At 28.1% G+C, this 17147-nt stretch overlaps 1 long non-coding RNA gene across 1 annotated transcript; it reads left to right on the top strand.

Annotated features, from left to right (window-relative positions):
- Positions 1–2345: 2345 nt before the first annotated feature.
- On the top strand, positions 2346–13168 carry LOC136079695 (uncharacterized). The gene is made up of 2 exons (XR_010638140.1): positions 2346–4149; positions 12964–13168. It is a non-coding gene; the product is annotated as an uncharacterized LOC136079695 (long non-coding RNA).
- Positions 13169–17147: the final 3979 nt, after the last annotated feature.

Raw genomic sequence — 17147 nt, 5'->3', positions numbered from 1 at the left:
ATATATATGCATATATATATACATATATATATATATATATATATATATATATATATATATATATATATATATATATTATATATATATATATATTATATATATATTATATATATATAATATGTATATATATATATGTATATATATATATATATGCATATATATATACATATATATATATATATATATATATATATATATATATATATATATATATATATATATATATACATATATACTTCACCACATAAGGCCAGTGAATGAATCTTACTTTGCATCTAGCATGTATGTCACAAATCTCACTTTGCGTTTACCATTTATGTATGTTTGTATGTATGTATGTATGTGTATGTACATATGCATTTATTATTGTAATTATCAAGTAAAATAACGCTTTTCTAATTATATATATATGTTTTGTGCTTTTTTTGGGTATATTTATTTCCTGATATTCTATTTAGTTTGACAAGCGGTATTTCTCATACTATTGGAGTTTCCATATTCTACCATATTTTCTACTCACTACTTTCGTACTAACCATAAACCATCTTAACTTAGTTTTGATGTTTAGGTGTGGTATTTACTTATTATATTTATAAAACATATTACAGCCATAAAAGAAATAGTAAGTTACTTTTTATTATTATTTAAAATTTTCTATTTGCTTTGTGTTATTTTTACACATTAAAATTGTTTATTTTAATACGCACATACGTGCACGTGTACATGTTTGTCGCTTTTATTGTAAATGTACATGATATTTATGTCTAGGTTTTTACATTTATTCAAGGCCACACCACGCGCATCCCTCTCCTCCCTCACGAGATTTCTAAGAATGTTGGAGCTGCATTAAAAACTGGGATAGGTTTTGGGACTTTTGGCTTTTTTAGTGTAGTTTTATTATATTGCAATATTAATTAGCACGACGTAGAGTGCAGGAGGTGAGATTAGTTGCAAGAACATACCCCTGACGTTAGTGTTAGCCCAAGACCTGCTTTAGTGCAAGTCTTAGGCTCCCTAAATGGTCATTGGTGATTACAGTGGATTCCTGTAGAAGGGGATCTATTAATTAATTCATCCACTAATTAATTCTAATTGGTTATTATGGCACCAACACTTTTTACCTCCTAGACCCATGAATTTTAGCGCTTTGTGAGCTTTATATTATATATTTGTTATGTTAACAATATTTATAAGTCTTGCTGTTACACAGGTGGTTATCAGTTTTCAATTTATTGTCTAATGTTTAGACTATGAATTGTACCATATTTATACGCCTACTTTTCAGAAATTCGCATACTAACACTATAGCATGGTAGATTTGCTCGTTAAGATTTAGAGTTTATACCTCAAAGGGCATGTGTTTTATTTTTATATTGTCCTTACTATCATTTATAATTATTTTCGTACAATTTTATTATCTACTTATTTTATTTTATTGTTTTATATTGTACAATATTTTTAGTTATGGAAGCTATTATAACACACACACAAAAAAAATCATTTGCATGGTCAGTTATAGCATTTGATCACGCACCATTTCTGTCCAAGTCTGACATATATGTATATATATTATATATATTATATATATATATATATATATATATATATATATATATATATATATATATATATATATATATATATATATATATATATATATACATATATATATACATACACATATATGTATATATATACATATATATATATATATCTTTCAACTACGATATAAGGATATATATATATATATATATATATATATATATATATATATATATATATATATATATGTATATATATATATATGAACATACAAAAAATATATACATATTATATATATACATATATTTTGTACGTTCATTTATATATATATATATATATATATATATATATATATATATATATATATATATATATATATATATATCCTTATATCGTAGTTGAAAGAGACTTTTATTGTAAAAAAAATCTCTTTTTTTATTGTTTTTTAAAAGACTGCAATAATAACAACTAGAAAGTTAGTTTAATTAAAAGTTTTTATGTTTTTTTTTAAACATATTTTTAAAGCATGCATAACAATACATAAACTCTTGTAGCAACTTAAAATACTATTGCAAATTCAATTATATTTATTCAAAATATTTATTTAATAAAAAAATAAGTTTGTCTTGACATGACTATAAGTTTTTATATTTAAATAATTAAATTTTTGATTTTTATATTTAAATAATTGAATTTTTGATATTTAAATAATTAAATTTTTGATACTTTTGAACAAAAAAATTCTTTTTAATAAAATTAGAAAAAATTGTGACTTCGACTCCAATAGTAAAACAAAATATTTAACCTTTAAAGAACTTTTTATATATTTGGCAAAAAAAAATTTTATTTATCGCGTAATATTTTTTTAAGAACTCAAAAAATTTTGCTTTGGAGTTGGAGTCGGAGTCATACTCTGAAAATTTCAAAGATTGGAGTCGGAGTTGGTACTTTTTTTTTACAACTCCACACCTCAGTAAAACAAAAACAAAAAAAATCACACACAAAAAAAATCTAATTATATAAGTATGGGAGTTGAGGCACATTGATACACGAAGCACATAGATACAGTATGATGTAAATCTAAATATATATCACATAAATATATATCACATAAGTATTTACAATTGAAGAAAAAAAAACAAATATAAAAAATGCAGTAAAATGCATCATGGCCTTACTTTAACTCAAGTTGGAAAACTAGTTTATCAATATGCAAAAAAGTTAGATAGTCACTATCCTAGTCCTTAGGATAGTGATAAGAATTCTGGCTTAGATTGTCGGGTGATTAGGCAAGAGAAATGTAAATGTTTGAGAAAATGCTAGTGTTGCCCGATCATTTTCTTTAATAAGACTGTAGAGTTTTTTATAGTCATTAAAAAGTAGCGTTTAATGACTTTGAATAGCTTTTAATACCAGATTGTCAGGTTATGGCATAAGAAATGCAAATATTAGTTTGAGAAAATACTAGTGTTGCTCGATTAATAAGACTGCCATAGAGTTTTTAAAGCTTTTAATGCCAGTTATTAATGGCTTTTAATGCCAGTTATTCAAAGCTGTCTTTAATTTTGCCTTGAATGGTCCAAAGACCATCAAGGAATTGGAGTTTGTAGGATGTGTTTGGTGAATATGATATAAACTATTTCATAAACACTAATCATAAATAATTGAGTGGGTTGAGAGAAATATGGGACGCATGGTTATTGTAAAGCAAAAGAATAGGTTTTTCTCTGGTGCAATTCATATGCTTTTTTTTATTTCTCCAAAACTTAACTCGGTATTAATATTTCTTCTGTCTTTTGCAATCAAACATAAATCATTTGCATAGATTAGTTCCTATGGTAAACCAACAGTATACTCTTTAAAGATAGCTTCCAGGGCAATTAAAAGCAAAAGACTGAGCAATAAACCCGATATATATCAACTTTTACCTCAAAACTCTCTCAATCTTGTTTTCAAAAATGTTTTGATTGCTTTTACAACAATTTTGTAAAAATGTTATACTACATCTAAAACATATCTTATCATATCATAAAAAATGTTATACTACATCTAAAACATATCTTATCATATCATAAAAAATGTTGTACTACATCTAAAACATATCTTATCATATCATAAAATTTTTTTCTTGACATTTTTTAACAAATTTTGTATTTTTGATTTCTTTCCTGGCATTAATCCAAGTTGCATGATATTGTCATTGCCTTTTTTTATAAATCATTGCTATTAAATCATTTTGCATATTGATTATACTTTTTTTTCAATTATATTTCAAAAAATTATATCTGTACCTCAGAGGTATAGGACATCATCTCCATTTTGTCAATTTTACAGTACATAAAACATTATGTCCAGATAATATTATAAACTTACTGTGTTTTAGATTAATAATAAAGATGGTTTACAGTTCATGTTTAAAATTGTTTCTTGTTATATCGATTACTACACTATTAAGACTGGTAACATCAATAAGATATTTTCAATGTTCTGATGTGTTTTTAAGTCAAGAACTTGAAATGATTCTCTCTTGTAAAGAATTTTGTCAGTGTGCGGTAAAAATCAATCATCAAATTGTTGAGGGGTGCAAAAAGACCTGCTGTTGCAGGGGTAATTTTAAAATTTTGAATTATAATTTTTAAATAAATTTTAGCAAATTATATTTTAATTATATTTTTATAATTGTTTTTAGATTATGTCTAAAAGTATTTAGCATTTATTATATTACTATTAAAACTTTTTAGACAGTTAAGACTGTTACCGACTGTTTCTTAAAAAAAATAATAGCAATATATCTTTTTTGAAAATATGCTTAGGCAAAAAAAAATATTTTTGCCAAGTTTTTCTATAGATTTTGAACCAAAGAATTGATTTAGGCACAGAAGATGTGCAGCCTTGTCATCAAAACTTCAGTGTGCAAGCTGATGCTTAGTGATCTGAACAAGTGTTGGCTTTAAGTAAGGCGAATGAGGCAACATTTCTTAGCCAAGCTCTAATAATTTTTGTTGTGTCAATTTGGATTGTGAGGAGTTTTCATGAAAGAAGTAAACTTTGTTTCATCCCATGGGTTTTTTAATGTTCCACTTAAAGCTTGTTAAGGTGAACACATGTGGTTGCTCTTGTAATTATAGTGTTTGGTAGAGGCAAATCTTAATACAAAATGCTGCCAACACCAAATTGCAAACTTGAAGATATTTCCCATTTTATACAAGTTACTCTATAGTACCATGAATGGTTCTATAGAACAACTTGCACAAAATGGGAAATATAAATTTGATTGCTATGCAGTGCATAGTTAACCTTGGATTGCTTTTAATTAGCTGCTTTCAATATTAGGGGAGTATTCCATTGTCAGGGCTGGGCGCCTGGTTGTATGGTTACCATGTACTCTGGATTGTTGTCTACTCTGGTTTAGTTTTCTTTTTTTTTTTTTTTGGCGACTGTTTATAGCTTATTTATTATGACGAAACCAATATAAAATCATATTTAAATATCAAAATAATATCTTTGAATTTGCACATTGCCCTTACTAACTCACTCAATACACTACTGTTCGATGCATTTTTTAATTTAAAATATTTTCAATATTTTGTAAATATTTTCATATTTACAAAATATTGTAAATATTACATATAGATTCATTATACTGCAACTGAGTCTGGAAAAAGTTCAGTTGCAGTTCCAATTTGTTAATCAAAATTTCTTTGAACTTTTGATTAACAAATTTCTCACATACCATCTTGACTCAAATAACTTACTGTCAGACAATCAATACGGTTTTTGATCCTCTTGCTCTATGGCTGACTTGCTAACTGGTGTGATTGAATGATTTTATTGTGCATTAGAAGGCAGAGAAGCTAAGGCTATTGCTCTTGACATTTCTAAAGCTTTTGGCAAAGTTTGGCATGCTGGTCTTCTTCATAAGCTTGCTTCATATGAACTTTCCTAAATACTTTCCTAAATACACCATATGGTGTATTTAGGAAAGTTTTTAAAATTATCAAGTCATTTCTTTCTAACCGCTTTAATAAAGATATTCTTGAAGGCCAATATTCTTCTTCGGTTCCAGTAAGTTCTGGGGTACCTAAAGGTTCTATCCTTGGTCCTGTTTTGTTTCTTGTCTATATTATTAATCTTATTGACAATCTTACATCTAAGTTGCTTCTGGTTGCTGATGACTGAAATTTATACTCCTGTCTTGACAAAAAATCTACTCTTTTCAATTGTTTAGAACAGGTGGCCGATCTTGAGTCTTATTTTACTTATGTAAGAGATTGGGATTTGCAGTGGTTTGTAAATTTTAACTCCAATAAACTCAATTATTTCGTGCAAACAACTATCACAATACTTTCAACATTCCTTAATTAATGAAAGGCAACCCTCTTGCTTAGTCCTCTTCTTTATATCTTCGTGAAGTATTGTTCATTATTGACCTCTTATGGAAACCATATACACAATTGATTGCTAAATTAGCATCTGCTAAAGTTGCTTCACTTTATCATGCTTGCCCTTTTCTTACTCCTGATTCCATTCTCTACCTCTACAAATCTAAAAAGTTCGATCCCAACCACGTCCCTGGTAGTACCGCGCTCAACTTGTTTCTCCGCGCAGCGGCCTTGTTCGTCAAGGTTCGTGTTTCGGAGTTATAGAGTTGAGAGAGGGTTATAACCACAATTAAGTAGCCTCCTCATCTGTAGTGGCCTTCTGGGCCTTGGGGAGGTGAAATAACAAAACAAAAAAAACAAAAAAAAATCTCTTATTCATCCCTATAATATTAATGATGGGAAAACGGCCAGTCATTTTTGAAAGAGTTTTTAAAATTAATTTTTAGAACATTGCAAAGCGTTTATTTGCAAACGCAGAGGTATTATCAAGTATTTCGTTGATAGATAAATCTTTAATAAAGAAGTTCAATGTCATTTAAAAAGTCAAGGTTCCTTTTACGAAACCAACACAATCAATTTAAAAGAAACTGTTGTTCATTATATAGAGTTTACAGGTAGATTTCTATAATACCAATACTCCATAAAGTTCTTATACAGAGATAGGATCTAGTAGAAAATTTTTATTTTTACTAATTGGTATGCTGGGTGAAGATACGCAGAAAAATCGCAAAAAAGATGTGAGTTGTTACAGAAAGTTGTTACACCAGAAAAATGACCATGAAAAAAACCAATGAAGATCTCGTCAGAATGTTACTCATATTGTAACTAATACTTATACATCAATGTAATCACCTCCAATGAAATATGATCACCACCAGATATCATTACCAACAAGATTATTCATTGTCAATTGAAGTTGTTAATCTTTTAAAAGAACCAGATGTCAAATCAGATGAAGATGAAAAGTAATGTATGGGGCTGTCCATTAATTACGTCAACAATTTTTTGGCAATTTTTAACTCCCCACATTCCTCCCTCTTGTCAATAACTTGTCAAATTTTCTGAGACCCCCCTATAAAATTGTCAACAATTAGTTTACACTCCCCCCCCCCTTTTTCCCCCTCCCCCTCCCTTTCTTATGTAAAATAAAAAAATATGAAAAAACATTAAACATTTTAACAGTAGTTTACAACTTCAAGAAAAATGTTTAAGAGTAAAATGTTTAGAAAAAAAAACTTAGTTCAACTTTTAACTAACTTATAAACATTTTTTAAATATATATAGCCTTTTAAAATTTCAAAGGCTTGCTCTGAACAAAAGGTGAATAGTAGTAAAAGTGATTACTACATGCAACACTATTGGTTTGAACTTCTTTCAGTGCATGATAGAAGGTAAAAAAAATTAAATTCACTCAACTTATTGAAGAACTGCAAGTCGATATTATGTTAATAACGTCTGTTCACAAAAAATCCGGACTGATTTCAAATGTACACAAATTGTTCTAAATTTAGAATTTTCGATTCCAAATTTTTAAATTTAATCGGTCAACAACAAGAGTTTCATTTTGTGGCAAAATTGAGTTTAAATAACTAATTCAAATAAACATGGAGCATCTAAAAGAGAACGATGTTAGAAATGTGATTGGAAATTTTTATAAACAAAACATAAACAGTGGAAAGAAATTTACAGTGGATCATTTTAAGAAAATGGGAATCGCTAAATCTACAATTAATGACATAATTAAAAGGTCTGAAAATAATTTGCCATTGAATAGAAAAATCGGTTGCGGCAGAAAACCTTTTAAAATTACACCAGAAAAGAGAGAGTCCGTGATTGCAAGAGCAGAAGAGAGAATCGGGATTTCGCAAAGAAAATTGGCACTAAAATATAAGATAAGTGTTTCATACGTAAATAGATTATTAAGTATGCATGGACTAAAGTATACCAAAAGAAAAAATGCACCAAAAACAACAGAAAAGCAAGAAATTAAACAAAAGAAAAACTTATTAAAACTTTCAAAAACTTTTTTCAAGCCATCAAATGAGTTTGAAATCATCATGGACGATGATTCTTATTTCTGTGTGAATGGTGCAAATTGTTCACAAAACTCTGGCTACTATACAAAGGATAGTTCTCAAACTGATCCTAACATTAAATTCAACTTCAAAAAAAAGTTTGACGAGAAAGTTCTCGTTTGGATTGCAATCAGTCGTTTTGGTCATTCATCGCCTTATTTTGCTGTAAAAAACTGTGCACTGGATGCAAAAACTTATTCTGAAGAATGTATTACAAAAAGACTTCTTCCATTTATAAATTCCAAGCATCAAAACATGAAAATTTTATTTTGGCCTGACGGAGCAAGATGTCATTATGCAAAACACACATTAGAAACTTACAACACTTTAGGTATTAACTTTGTCGACGCTAAAGATAACCCCCCAAATGTACCGCAGTTAAGGCCAATTGAAAATTTTTGGGCACATTTAAAAGCAAAAGTTTATGGAAATGGATTTACTGCGAAAAATCTTGACCACCTTAAGAATAGAATTCGATTAAAGTTGAAAGAGTTTGATCCAGACTACTTTTTCAACCTAATGGATTCAGTCAAAACTAAAGTTCGAAAAGCCGCTGATTTAGGACCACTTTCGGTTATAAAATAGTTAACAATGTCCAGTCACTCATTTTAGTTAATATTTTGGTCAAAAATCGATTAATTTTGTATTCAATTAAGAACAATTTTTCATTCTGGATTTTTTGTGAACAGACGTTAGTAAAAAAAATTGTTCCATTCATGGAATTTAAAAGAACAAGGAGAAACATTAAAACATTAAAGTTTTAGCATCAAGTGTTTATACCAGGGTTGGCAACCTGCTTGCTAGCAGCAGGTTGCCGATTCCGGTATAAACATTTAGATAATATAATGTTGATTATGTACTTAAATAAATTATTATTTGTTTTTACATTAGGACAACAAACACAATCTTTGAAGAAATAATAATGTTACGGGTGAACATCTCGCGTGTGCTCATTTAGTTCTGTATGTGTCTGGTATTTTTAAAGCACAACACGGTTTAAAAAGAGTAGTATATAGAAAATCTCATTAAAAAACGAAAGGTTAGGTGAGTATATAACACAAGGTTACAAACGATGCCTAGTTTTCTTTTTTTTAAGTTTAGTTAATTTTAGCGGTCAATAATTTGAAATATTTACAACAATCCGTACTAAATTTATAGACTTTTAGAAAATCATAAATGTTCGCTATGTTTAAATTACCAACAAAGATGTGCTGCGTTAGGCACCAATACTAAGAGTTTTACGATACTTGTGCACATCTGCGTCACAAGTATCATACTTTTCTATTTTTATGTACTTTAAGAACATAATAGAATACTGGAAACATATGTGGAGAGACTTTACTTCCAGTTATCGTTTAAAAATTCTCTTTTAACTAATTTAAATGTTCATCTAGTCGATTTTTGAATATGTTGACGGAAGTCGCATTAATTTCTATTTGCGGGTATTCTACTGCAACACAACACGGTTCGTGAAGAATTCCTCTCTGTCATGCAATTGAGTTCTCTTTGCTGTGCAAGTCTTTGATTATGACCAAGTATAATATACTTTGACGACGAAGGACAATTGAATAATACATGAAAGTTTATTTCATCTAATCCACGCATGAACATAAACATCAGAATTAAATCACCTCTTATTCTTATTTCTTCAAGTGTTGGAAGGCCTAACATGACTCTTTGCTGCTCGGCTTTATCTCAGAAATGGTTTTTGTAGCACGGTTTTAAACTTTTTCTAACTAAATTTATTTTAAAAATAAACTTTATTGACGTCAACTTTTCTTGTACTCTCCCTCTCCCCCTTGTCAAAAATTTTCAGATCCCCCTCCCCCCTATTTTGTTGACATAATTGATGGACAGTCCCTATGATAAAGTATGTAGTAAGAAAAACAATATAAACATAAATTATGTTTAAAACATATAGTTTATGTTCACATAAACAATGTAAACAAATTATGTTATTTACTATTTTACATTAAAAATTTTAAATCCTAAAATCTGTTGTTATTATAATTTTTTTATTATTTTATTATTGCTTTTTAATACTATAATATTTTTTTAATATTTTTTTATTATAAATTTAATTTTATTGTTATTCATTATTGTCTTTTTTTATTTTTATATATAATAATTATTAGTCTTCATTATAATTATAATTACTATAATATTTTACATTAAACCTGTTCCCAGTTATTAAGAAATTTGTCCAAACTATTCTAAATAAAAGTTATATATGAGCTAAATGTGTTTAATATTTTATGCTTTGTGGAAAAATGATTTATTACTACTCTTCTGCATGGATATCACCATATTTTCGGAATAATTTATTTTTTGCAATTTTGATATATCTAGTAGTTTTCTTATTTCCAAATCTTCAATGATATAGTTTAAAACTTTTTAATTGTAAAATACAAGTTGCACAATATTTATTTGTGTTTATTAATTTTCATTTATTATTTTTTACTTTTAAACTAAAATTATAAAAGTTTGTTACATTAATCATTGCTGCATGATATTATAAAGTTTTTTATATTTAAAAAGAAAAGGTTTCCAATGGTCATCACAAGGTTGCCATTATCTCGGTTTAGAATTTTATTTTTAGGGTAACAACATGCAATCGTTATATTTTAACAGCATTTCTAGTATATATATCTAGTATAAAAATTTATCTAGTATTATTATTTGGGATGACCGAAAGTGTTTTTGGGATTATTCAAATTAATTGTTCCTTTGCAATATTTTGCATGCTCCATAACTCCTGGCGTTTTCCAGTCATTAATTTTTTGGTCATATTTTATTGTTGTTCAGCTATTCGTGTTGTTATCTTTTTTCTATTTACACATAAAAAGTGCCACATGTACATTCAAGCTTTTACACTCCTGGGCAATATGGAGGGATGATGTAAAGATCTTCCAAAAAAAAAAAACTGTTTTTTGTCGACTTTTCGAAACTCGCTTTAGACTTAATTTAAGAACACTCGGTAGCCTAATGACATTTTCATGTTAATTTGGCAGACAACAATTTCTAGAAGCTGTTGCCGAGAATATCCATTTTTCGTAAAAATATTTATGAGGACTTCAATTATTTTTTTATGTAATTACTAGAACATACTTTATAAGCTTTTGCAAGAAAACCTATAAATATCCCTGTCACAATATATGTCACAATATATACGCAATTGAGATTTTACAAGTTGATTCGTTCATTTTACAATTCGTTATTGCATTCTTTTTATATACTTGTTACCGTAAATATATAAAAAATATATAAATATATAAATATATAAAAAATTATATTTATGAGTGATAAAATGAGCAGATATCTAAGAAATTGAGTTTGTTGATTATTTTGCTATTCACGTGTGTATTGTATAGTCTTGTTTTGAAAATTTAAAAGTGCCAAAAAAATATTCTGCTTTAGTTAGTTAAAAAAGTTAAAAAAGCTGGCGTGGCTTTTATTGACATATGGTTTAAAGTATATTGGTGTAACGTTAATGGTTAACGATTGTTGAGTTGCAATATATTCTGAAATTACTACCATTATGGATAATTTTATCGGACCAGAGTTTTTTAAGATTTAAATTTTGTTATCTCATAAATATAGATGATAAATTTTATTATCCCATACTAGGGCAAAGTTCGATTAACTTATTTAAGTTAATCGAACTTTAATCGAAAGTTAAAGTTAATTTAATAGGTAGCTGAAGCTTTTATTATAATTTCTTTATTATAATTTAAAATATCAATAATAGCTAAAACTGCTTTATCAAGTGCTGTTGACGGATATAATTTTACTTTGTCAAATGATACCTGAACCTCATTTTTTCTTTTGCTCCTAATACAAAAGATGATGAATTTTTCACTCTGCACTGATATTTATTGAGTTGTATAAGTTGAACAAGATGTTGCATTAATTTATGTGGGGGCGTATTAACAATTTATCCTGGGGTGTATTAACAATTGAGACACCTCAGGTTAAATTTATACCTCACTCCATTATAATTCGCATAGGGTAATTTTTACTTAATGTTCGTTGAATAAGACCAAGAAACTGGTTGATAAGATCAATGTTCCTTTGCCTTTATCAAATGGGTATTTTTTTATCAAATGGGTATATTTTTATATTAGTTATATCATTAAGCTCTTAACGTCACATCTTTAACTGCACATTTTTGGTTGTTAGAATTATTACTTTCAATATAAAAATTTAGTTAGCGTCTTATTTATACACTGTTTTGATAACTCAGCAAATTCCACATAAATTTTTTTTTCTGTAACTTAAGAGCATATTCGTCTGTTGACTTTACAATATTAATAAATGAAGTTTTATTTTTTGCCGAAATAAATTTTGGACCTAGATTTAATAATTTTTCTTTTTTAACTGAGATTGATTTGGTTGATGGGTTCTGCAGTTTTGGTTTATAGGTTCTGCAATATTGCAGTTTTAACAAGTTTGTTAGATGGATTTATATCAATAACAATAATTTGTTAATAGTATAAATTCATGATTATAATATAAAATTCTTTTTTTCCGATTTTTTCGGATACATGTTCAATAGTAATCATTTCCCCAGTTTTCATAGTCATTTTATTTTATTTTTAGAGTATAATTACTTTTCTACTTTTGTTAAACGTCCTTTTTGCTTTGTTTTTAATAAGTTAAATAGTATGTCGTTGGAAATGATGTATTTTCATTTTTTAAATTTTTTCATAGTTGTCAACGAATGATTTACTTTTTTTACAGTTTTAGTAATAGACTGTGTTTAAAACCAGAAAATTTTGCAGGATATATGATAAAAGGTTTTAGGTAACTTTCGGTATGCTCATGTTTAGTAAATTAGGCATACTTACTTGATTGGTTCCGGTCAATTTTTTGTGCATTTCGTACTTTTTTCATTACTTTTTATTTTGGTAAAATTGTATGGAAATGCGAACTAAAAGAAAAGTTTAATTTTTTTTTTCTTTCAGAACATGATCTCAAGTCGTATGATTTAGCATTGCCAAGTAATCAAACGAAACCATAGTTAGCAAATTACCTTGGCGTTGCAAAGGGATCAAACGTGAAGCTCGTAAACAAATTACTTCGGCGTTGCTTAGAGATCCAGCGTAAAACTCATAAAATAAATTTGTACCTGTTAAGTAATAGTATGACATATAAATTTCTATTTATTAATTTTATCTTTATTTTTACCTTGCATTACTTTTATATATCACATATTTTATAGTAAATTTATTTTTTATACTTTTTTTTTTTTTTTTTTAAATTATTTAAAAAACTTTGTTTTTTGTAATTATAATTTATTCCTCCTTTTTTACATTCTTATTTTTATGGCAAATGGTTATCATTTTTTTGTAAAACATGTCCCAAAATATTTTATAGGTTTTTGCTTATAAATTATTTTGGGTAACTGTGGGTAACATTTTTTATTCTTTTCTTTTTTTATCATCCGTGGCGGCAAATGTTTACGTTTTTTTCCGCTAAAACTCATCGTTTTTTTCAATATCCATACTTCGAGTTTTAGTTGACACAGTGAATCGCTTTATATAAGCTAGGTGGACAAAAATATTTTGTTCTTCAATTTGATTCCAAAGAATGTAATTGATATTTTGATTAGTTACGCATTTTTTGATTATTTTTAAGTTTTATATAAGTATTTTTATAAGTATTTTTTATAGTTTTAAGAATTTTTAAATTTTAGTAATGAAAAAAGTTAATTAGGTAATAAAAATAAATACCTTATTTGAACACATAAAATATGTTATAAAATTTTGCCAAAAAATAAAATAAAAAATATACTATAATTCAGTTGATAACGTAAAACAAAAAATATATTTTCTTAACAACTATCATCGGATGAATCATTATTATTTTCACTCTCCGAAGAATCGAACTCTAAATAATCTTCATCGCCACACAGAATTGTATTTCCAACCAGCTGTGGTGGTATTACAGGTGGGACAATTAAATTCAAAACTTTTAACGGTAATTTACTCGTTTTCTTTCTTGACAATTCTCTGTATGAGTTGATGACAGAATCTGATATACCAAAATCTGATACCAAAAGCATTATGAGCTAATCTATATTTGTGGAAATGCGTTTTTTCTTGTATGATGCTCGCGGAATCGACGAAAATCTTTGCTGCAGGCTTCTTGAGATTCTTCCGATAGCTGTCTGATTGGAAGGAGACATGTTTTTATAAATTCCGTGCTATATACAAATATTTTGTGCACAGTAATAGGCATGTAGTACCACGGGTATGGATTAAGATAAAAAATTTTGGTTTCAGTACAAAGTTTTTCAAATTCATAATAATTAATATCATAGTCTGAGGAAAGTGTTCTTAATATAATATTGAAATTTTTAATGAGATTGACGTCTAAACCCGTAATCTCACCACTTTGGTATTCCCAAACCCAGGTTTTGGTTTGTCTACAATAAAACCCATATAGTTTTTAAATTTTTGTTTGATATCTTCTGAACGTTTTTGGGCACTAGATTAATCTTCTAGCTTGCCACTTTTTACATCTAAATAATAGCTAACGTGTAACATGCACTAAAAAAAGCAAATTCATCCATGCAAAGTAGATAGACCCAAACCATAATGTTCTTTTTTAACATTTAGTTCACCGTTCATCAATTTTGGAGTTGCACCACATATATAACATTTTTGTTGGGAACTTGTATCAATCAAGGCATTGCAAACTTTTCCATCAATAATTGAGAGTATTAGGTCATGTTTAACAGCAATTTGAGATTCCCCGAGTCTTATAGATGTTAGAATAAGTTGAAATACTTCTTTTAAAACTTCGTACGTTTCTGTTGTTGTAAATACATTTGTTTCTTTTGAAAAAAATAAACTTAATTGGTCGGCAAAAAAGTGCGGATGAAGGTCGCGGATTTTGCCGAATAATATTTCAGTCTCAACGGAACAAATGAAAATACAAAAAAAATCTCATCAATAGCATCAGAGTTTTTAAATCTCTGTTTATAAGTGCTGTGACCAGAGCTCCCATCACATTCCTATTTGCTAATTAATGGGAATGGCGTAGTAAAAGTATAATTTAAAAAAACTTCACACTGGGCTTTAATTAGGCGTTCAGTAGTTTTATCAAGTATGGCTTGTAGGTTAATTTCGGCGCATGTTTCTGTAATAGAAATATTTTCATCTAATGGATAACATAACTTTTTTGATTTTCATAGATTATTATAAGATGGAAATGCTACATGGCTTGCCGTTAAAGACCGCTTTATTTTTTCTTATGATTCCAAACTTTTTCTGATTAAAGTAGCTTGGTTTCTGTGCCCCGACATACGACATGCTACTTTAGCAGCGGTGGTCAACTCAGTTACACTTTGCAATTTTACAAAGCCTTCAACCTTCCGTTTTTTGGTTTTAAAGGACGAGTCGTCAAAGTTTTTTTCGGGCCATCCTTAAGATCCTCCAGATAATGAAAAGGGACATCGCTGATATATGCTTACTTCAAATTCTACATCTGCTCCTCTAAGCAACATTTATTCCACCACCACACGTGCTGCAGACGATTTTGTTGCGAATTTTGATGCCAAATATGAAATTTTTAACTGCAAAGACCTCTCTGAATCTTTAGTTACATCAGTAACACAAAATTTTTTAAAAATAAAATCCAATGAACGAGAATATCTTTCTTCTTAATTAAGTTTTCGCCATACTTCAAATAACTCCATTTTTTAAAAAGAGCGCACGTGATCTAAAAAAAATTAAATTTCTTAAAAATTTGGATTGATGTGGTTAAAAATTTTACATATATATACCTTAGGACTTTAGCTATACACTGTTGAAAAATTAGCTTGGATACTTGACGATTTAAATTAATTTTGAGAATATAAAATAATAGGTTTAAATTGAGGTTAAATTTATTATTATTAAACAACTTTAATTTAATAAATAATTTTTATGTAATTATTTACTCAATTTTAAAATAAATTTTTTGTAATTTATTTGATATATTTACACAATCACCTTAAAAACAGTTTAGCCATAGTTATATTAATTTACTTCACATCGACTCTCATAAATAGTAATGATTTATTTAATTGCGCCAAGTATAAAATTTTTTTTTTTTTTTAATTTCCACTTTTTATTCTTAATTTTTAAAAATTAAAATAACTCATCATGGCTAATGTTTATGTTCAACTTGTTGCAATATGAAGTACAAAAAAGTTAATTGATATACCATGGACCACAGCAACGGATGGAGACCATGTCCAAAACCATTCAAGAAAAACTCCTTTTTTTTTATTTCAAAGTAGTTAAAGTTCTTTTTTTTTTGTCTTCACTTCCAACAAGGCTGCAGGCAACTATTATTAGAGTTGGAAGTTAATGGAAAAGAAAAGATTTATAAAGCAAGATAACAATTAATGGGCAACTTAAAAAATTGAAAACTATGTGAATCAGGAAAGTAAGATGAAAAGAGCGAATTCAAAAAGTTTGATGTTTGAGGAAAAGAACTAGGCGAATAAGAATTTTTGAAGCACTTAGGAACAGTTACAGTAAAATGATGAAACTTGATTGAATGACGAGTACCACGAGAATAAATTTTAGAAGGTTGCGCAAGAGACACTAGCTCTTAAAAACAGTGCCCATTATAGTATTTATAGAAAAGAGAAAGAGAAACATCATTTCTTGAATGGTTTTGGTCTCCTTCCGTCGCTGTGGTCCATGGTATATCAATTAACTTTTTTGTGACGATGTGATAATGGTTGGAGGTCAAACTATGTTTACAATGCGTTTTTGCACCTTGTCTAAAAACAAAAGGACATCATTGAAAGTTCCGCCTCCGATATGACAACAGTCTTTCATACATGGACAGATTTGTGATTTATAGAGATAAAAAATAGAATCTTAAATTAGAAATATACAACCTGAACAGATGCTAATTTTACAATGGATTTGATGTATTGTTTTCAAGAAATATCGGACGTAAGAGTTAATCATAAAAGACGAAGGGTAGATGACTCATCGAGTAGGTTACCGTTGATAAATATAGGAAGATCTAGATTATTTTTATCTGAGTTAAAGTTCACCAGCCACTACCATGTTGTAGCAGAATTGGCTTCTTATTAAGACAAGTGTAAATGGTAGCATCATCAGCAAACAATGCCACCTTGGAT

Source organism: Hydra vulgaris, chromosome 04, assembly GCF_038396675.1.
Source record: "Hydra vulgaris chromosome 04, alternate assembly HydraT2T_AEP".
In the NCBI taxonomy this organism is placed as follows: domain Eukaryota; kingdom Metazoa; phylum Cnidaria; class Hydrozoa; order Anthoathecata; family Hydridae; genus Hydra; species Hydra vulgaris.
Note: the sequence above shows the minus strand (reverse complement) of the source record. Positions and strands in the feature narration are given on the sequence as shown.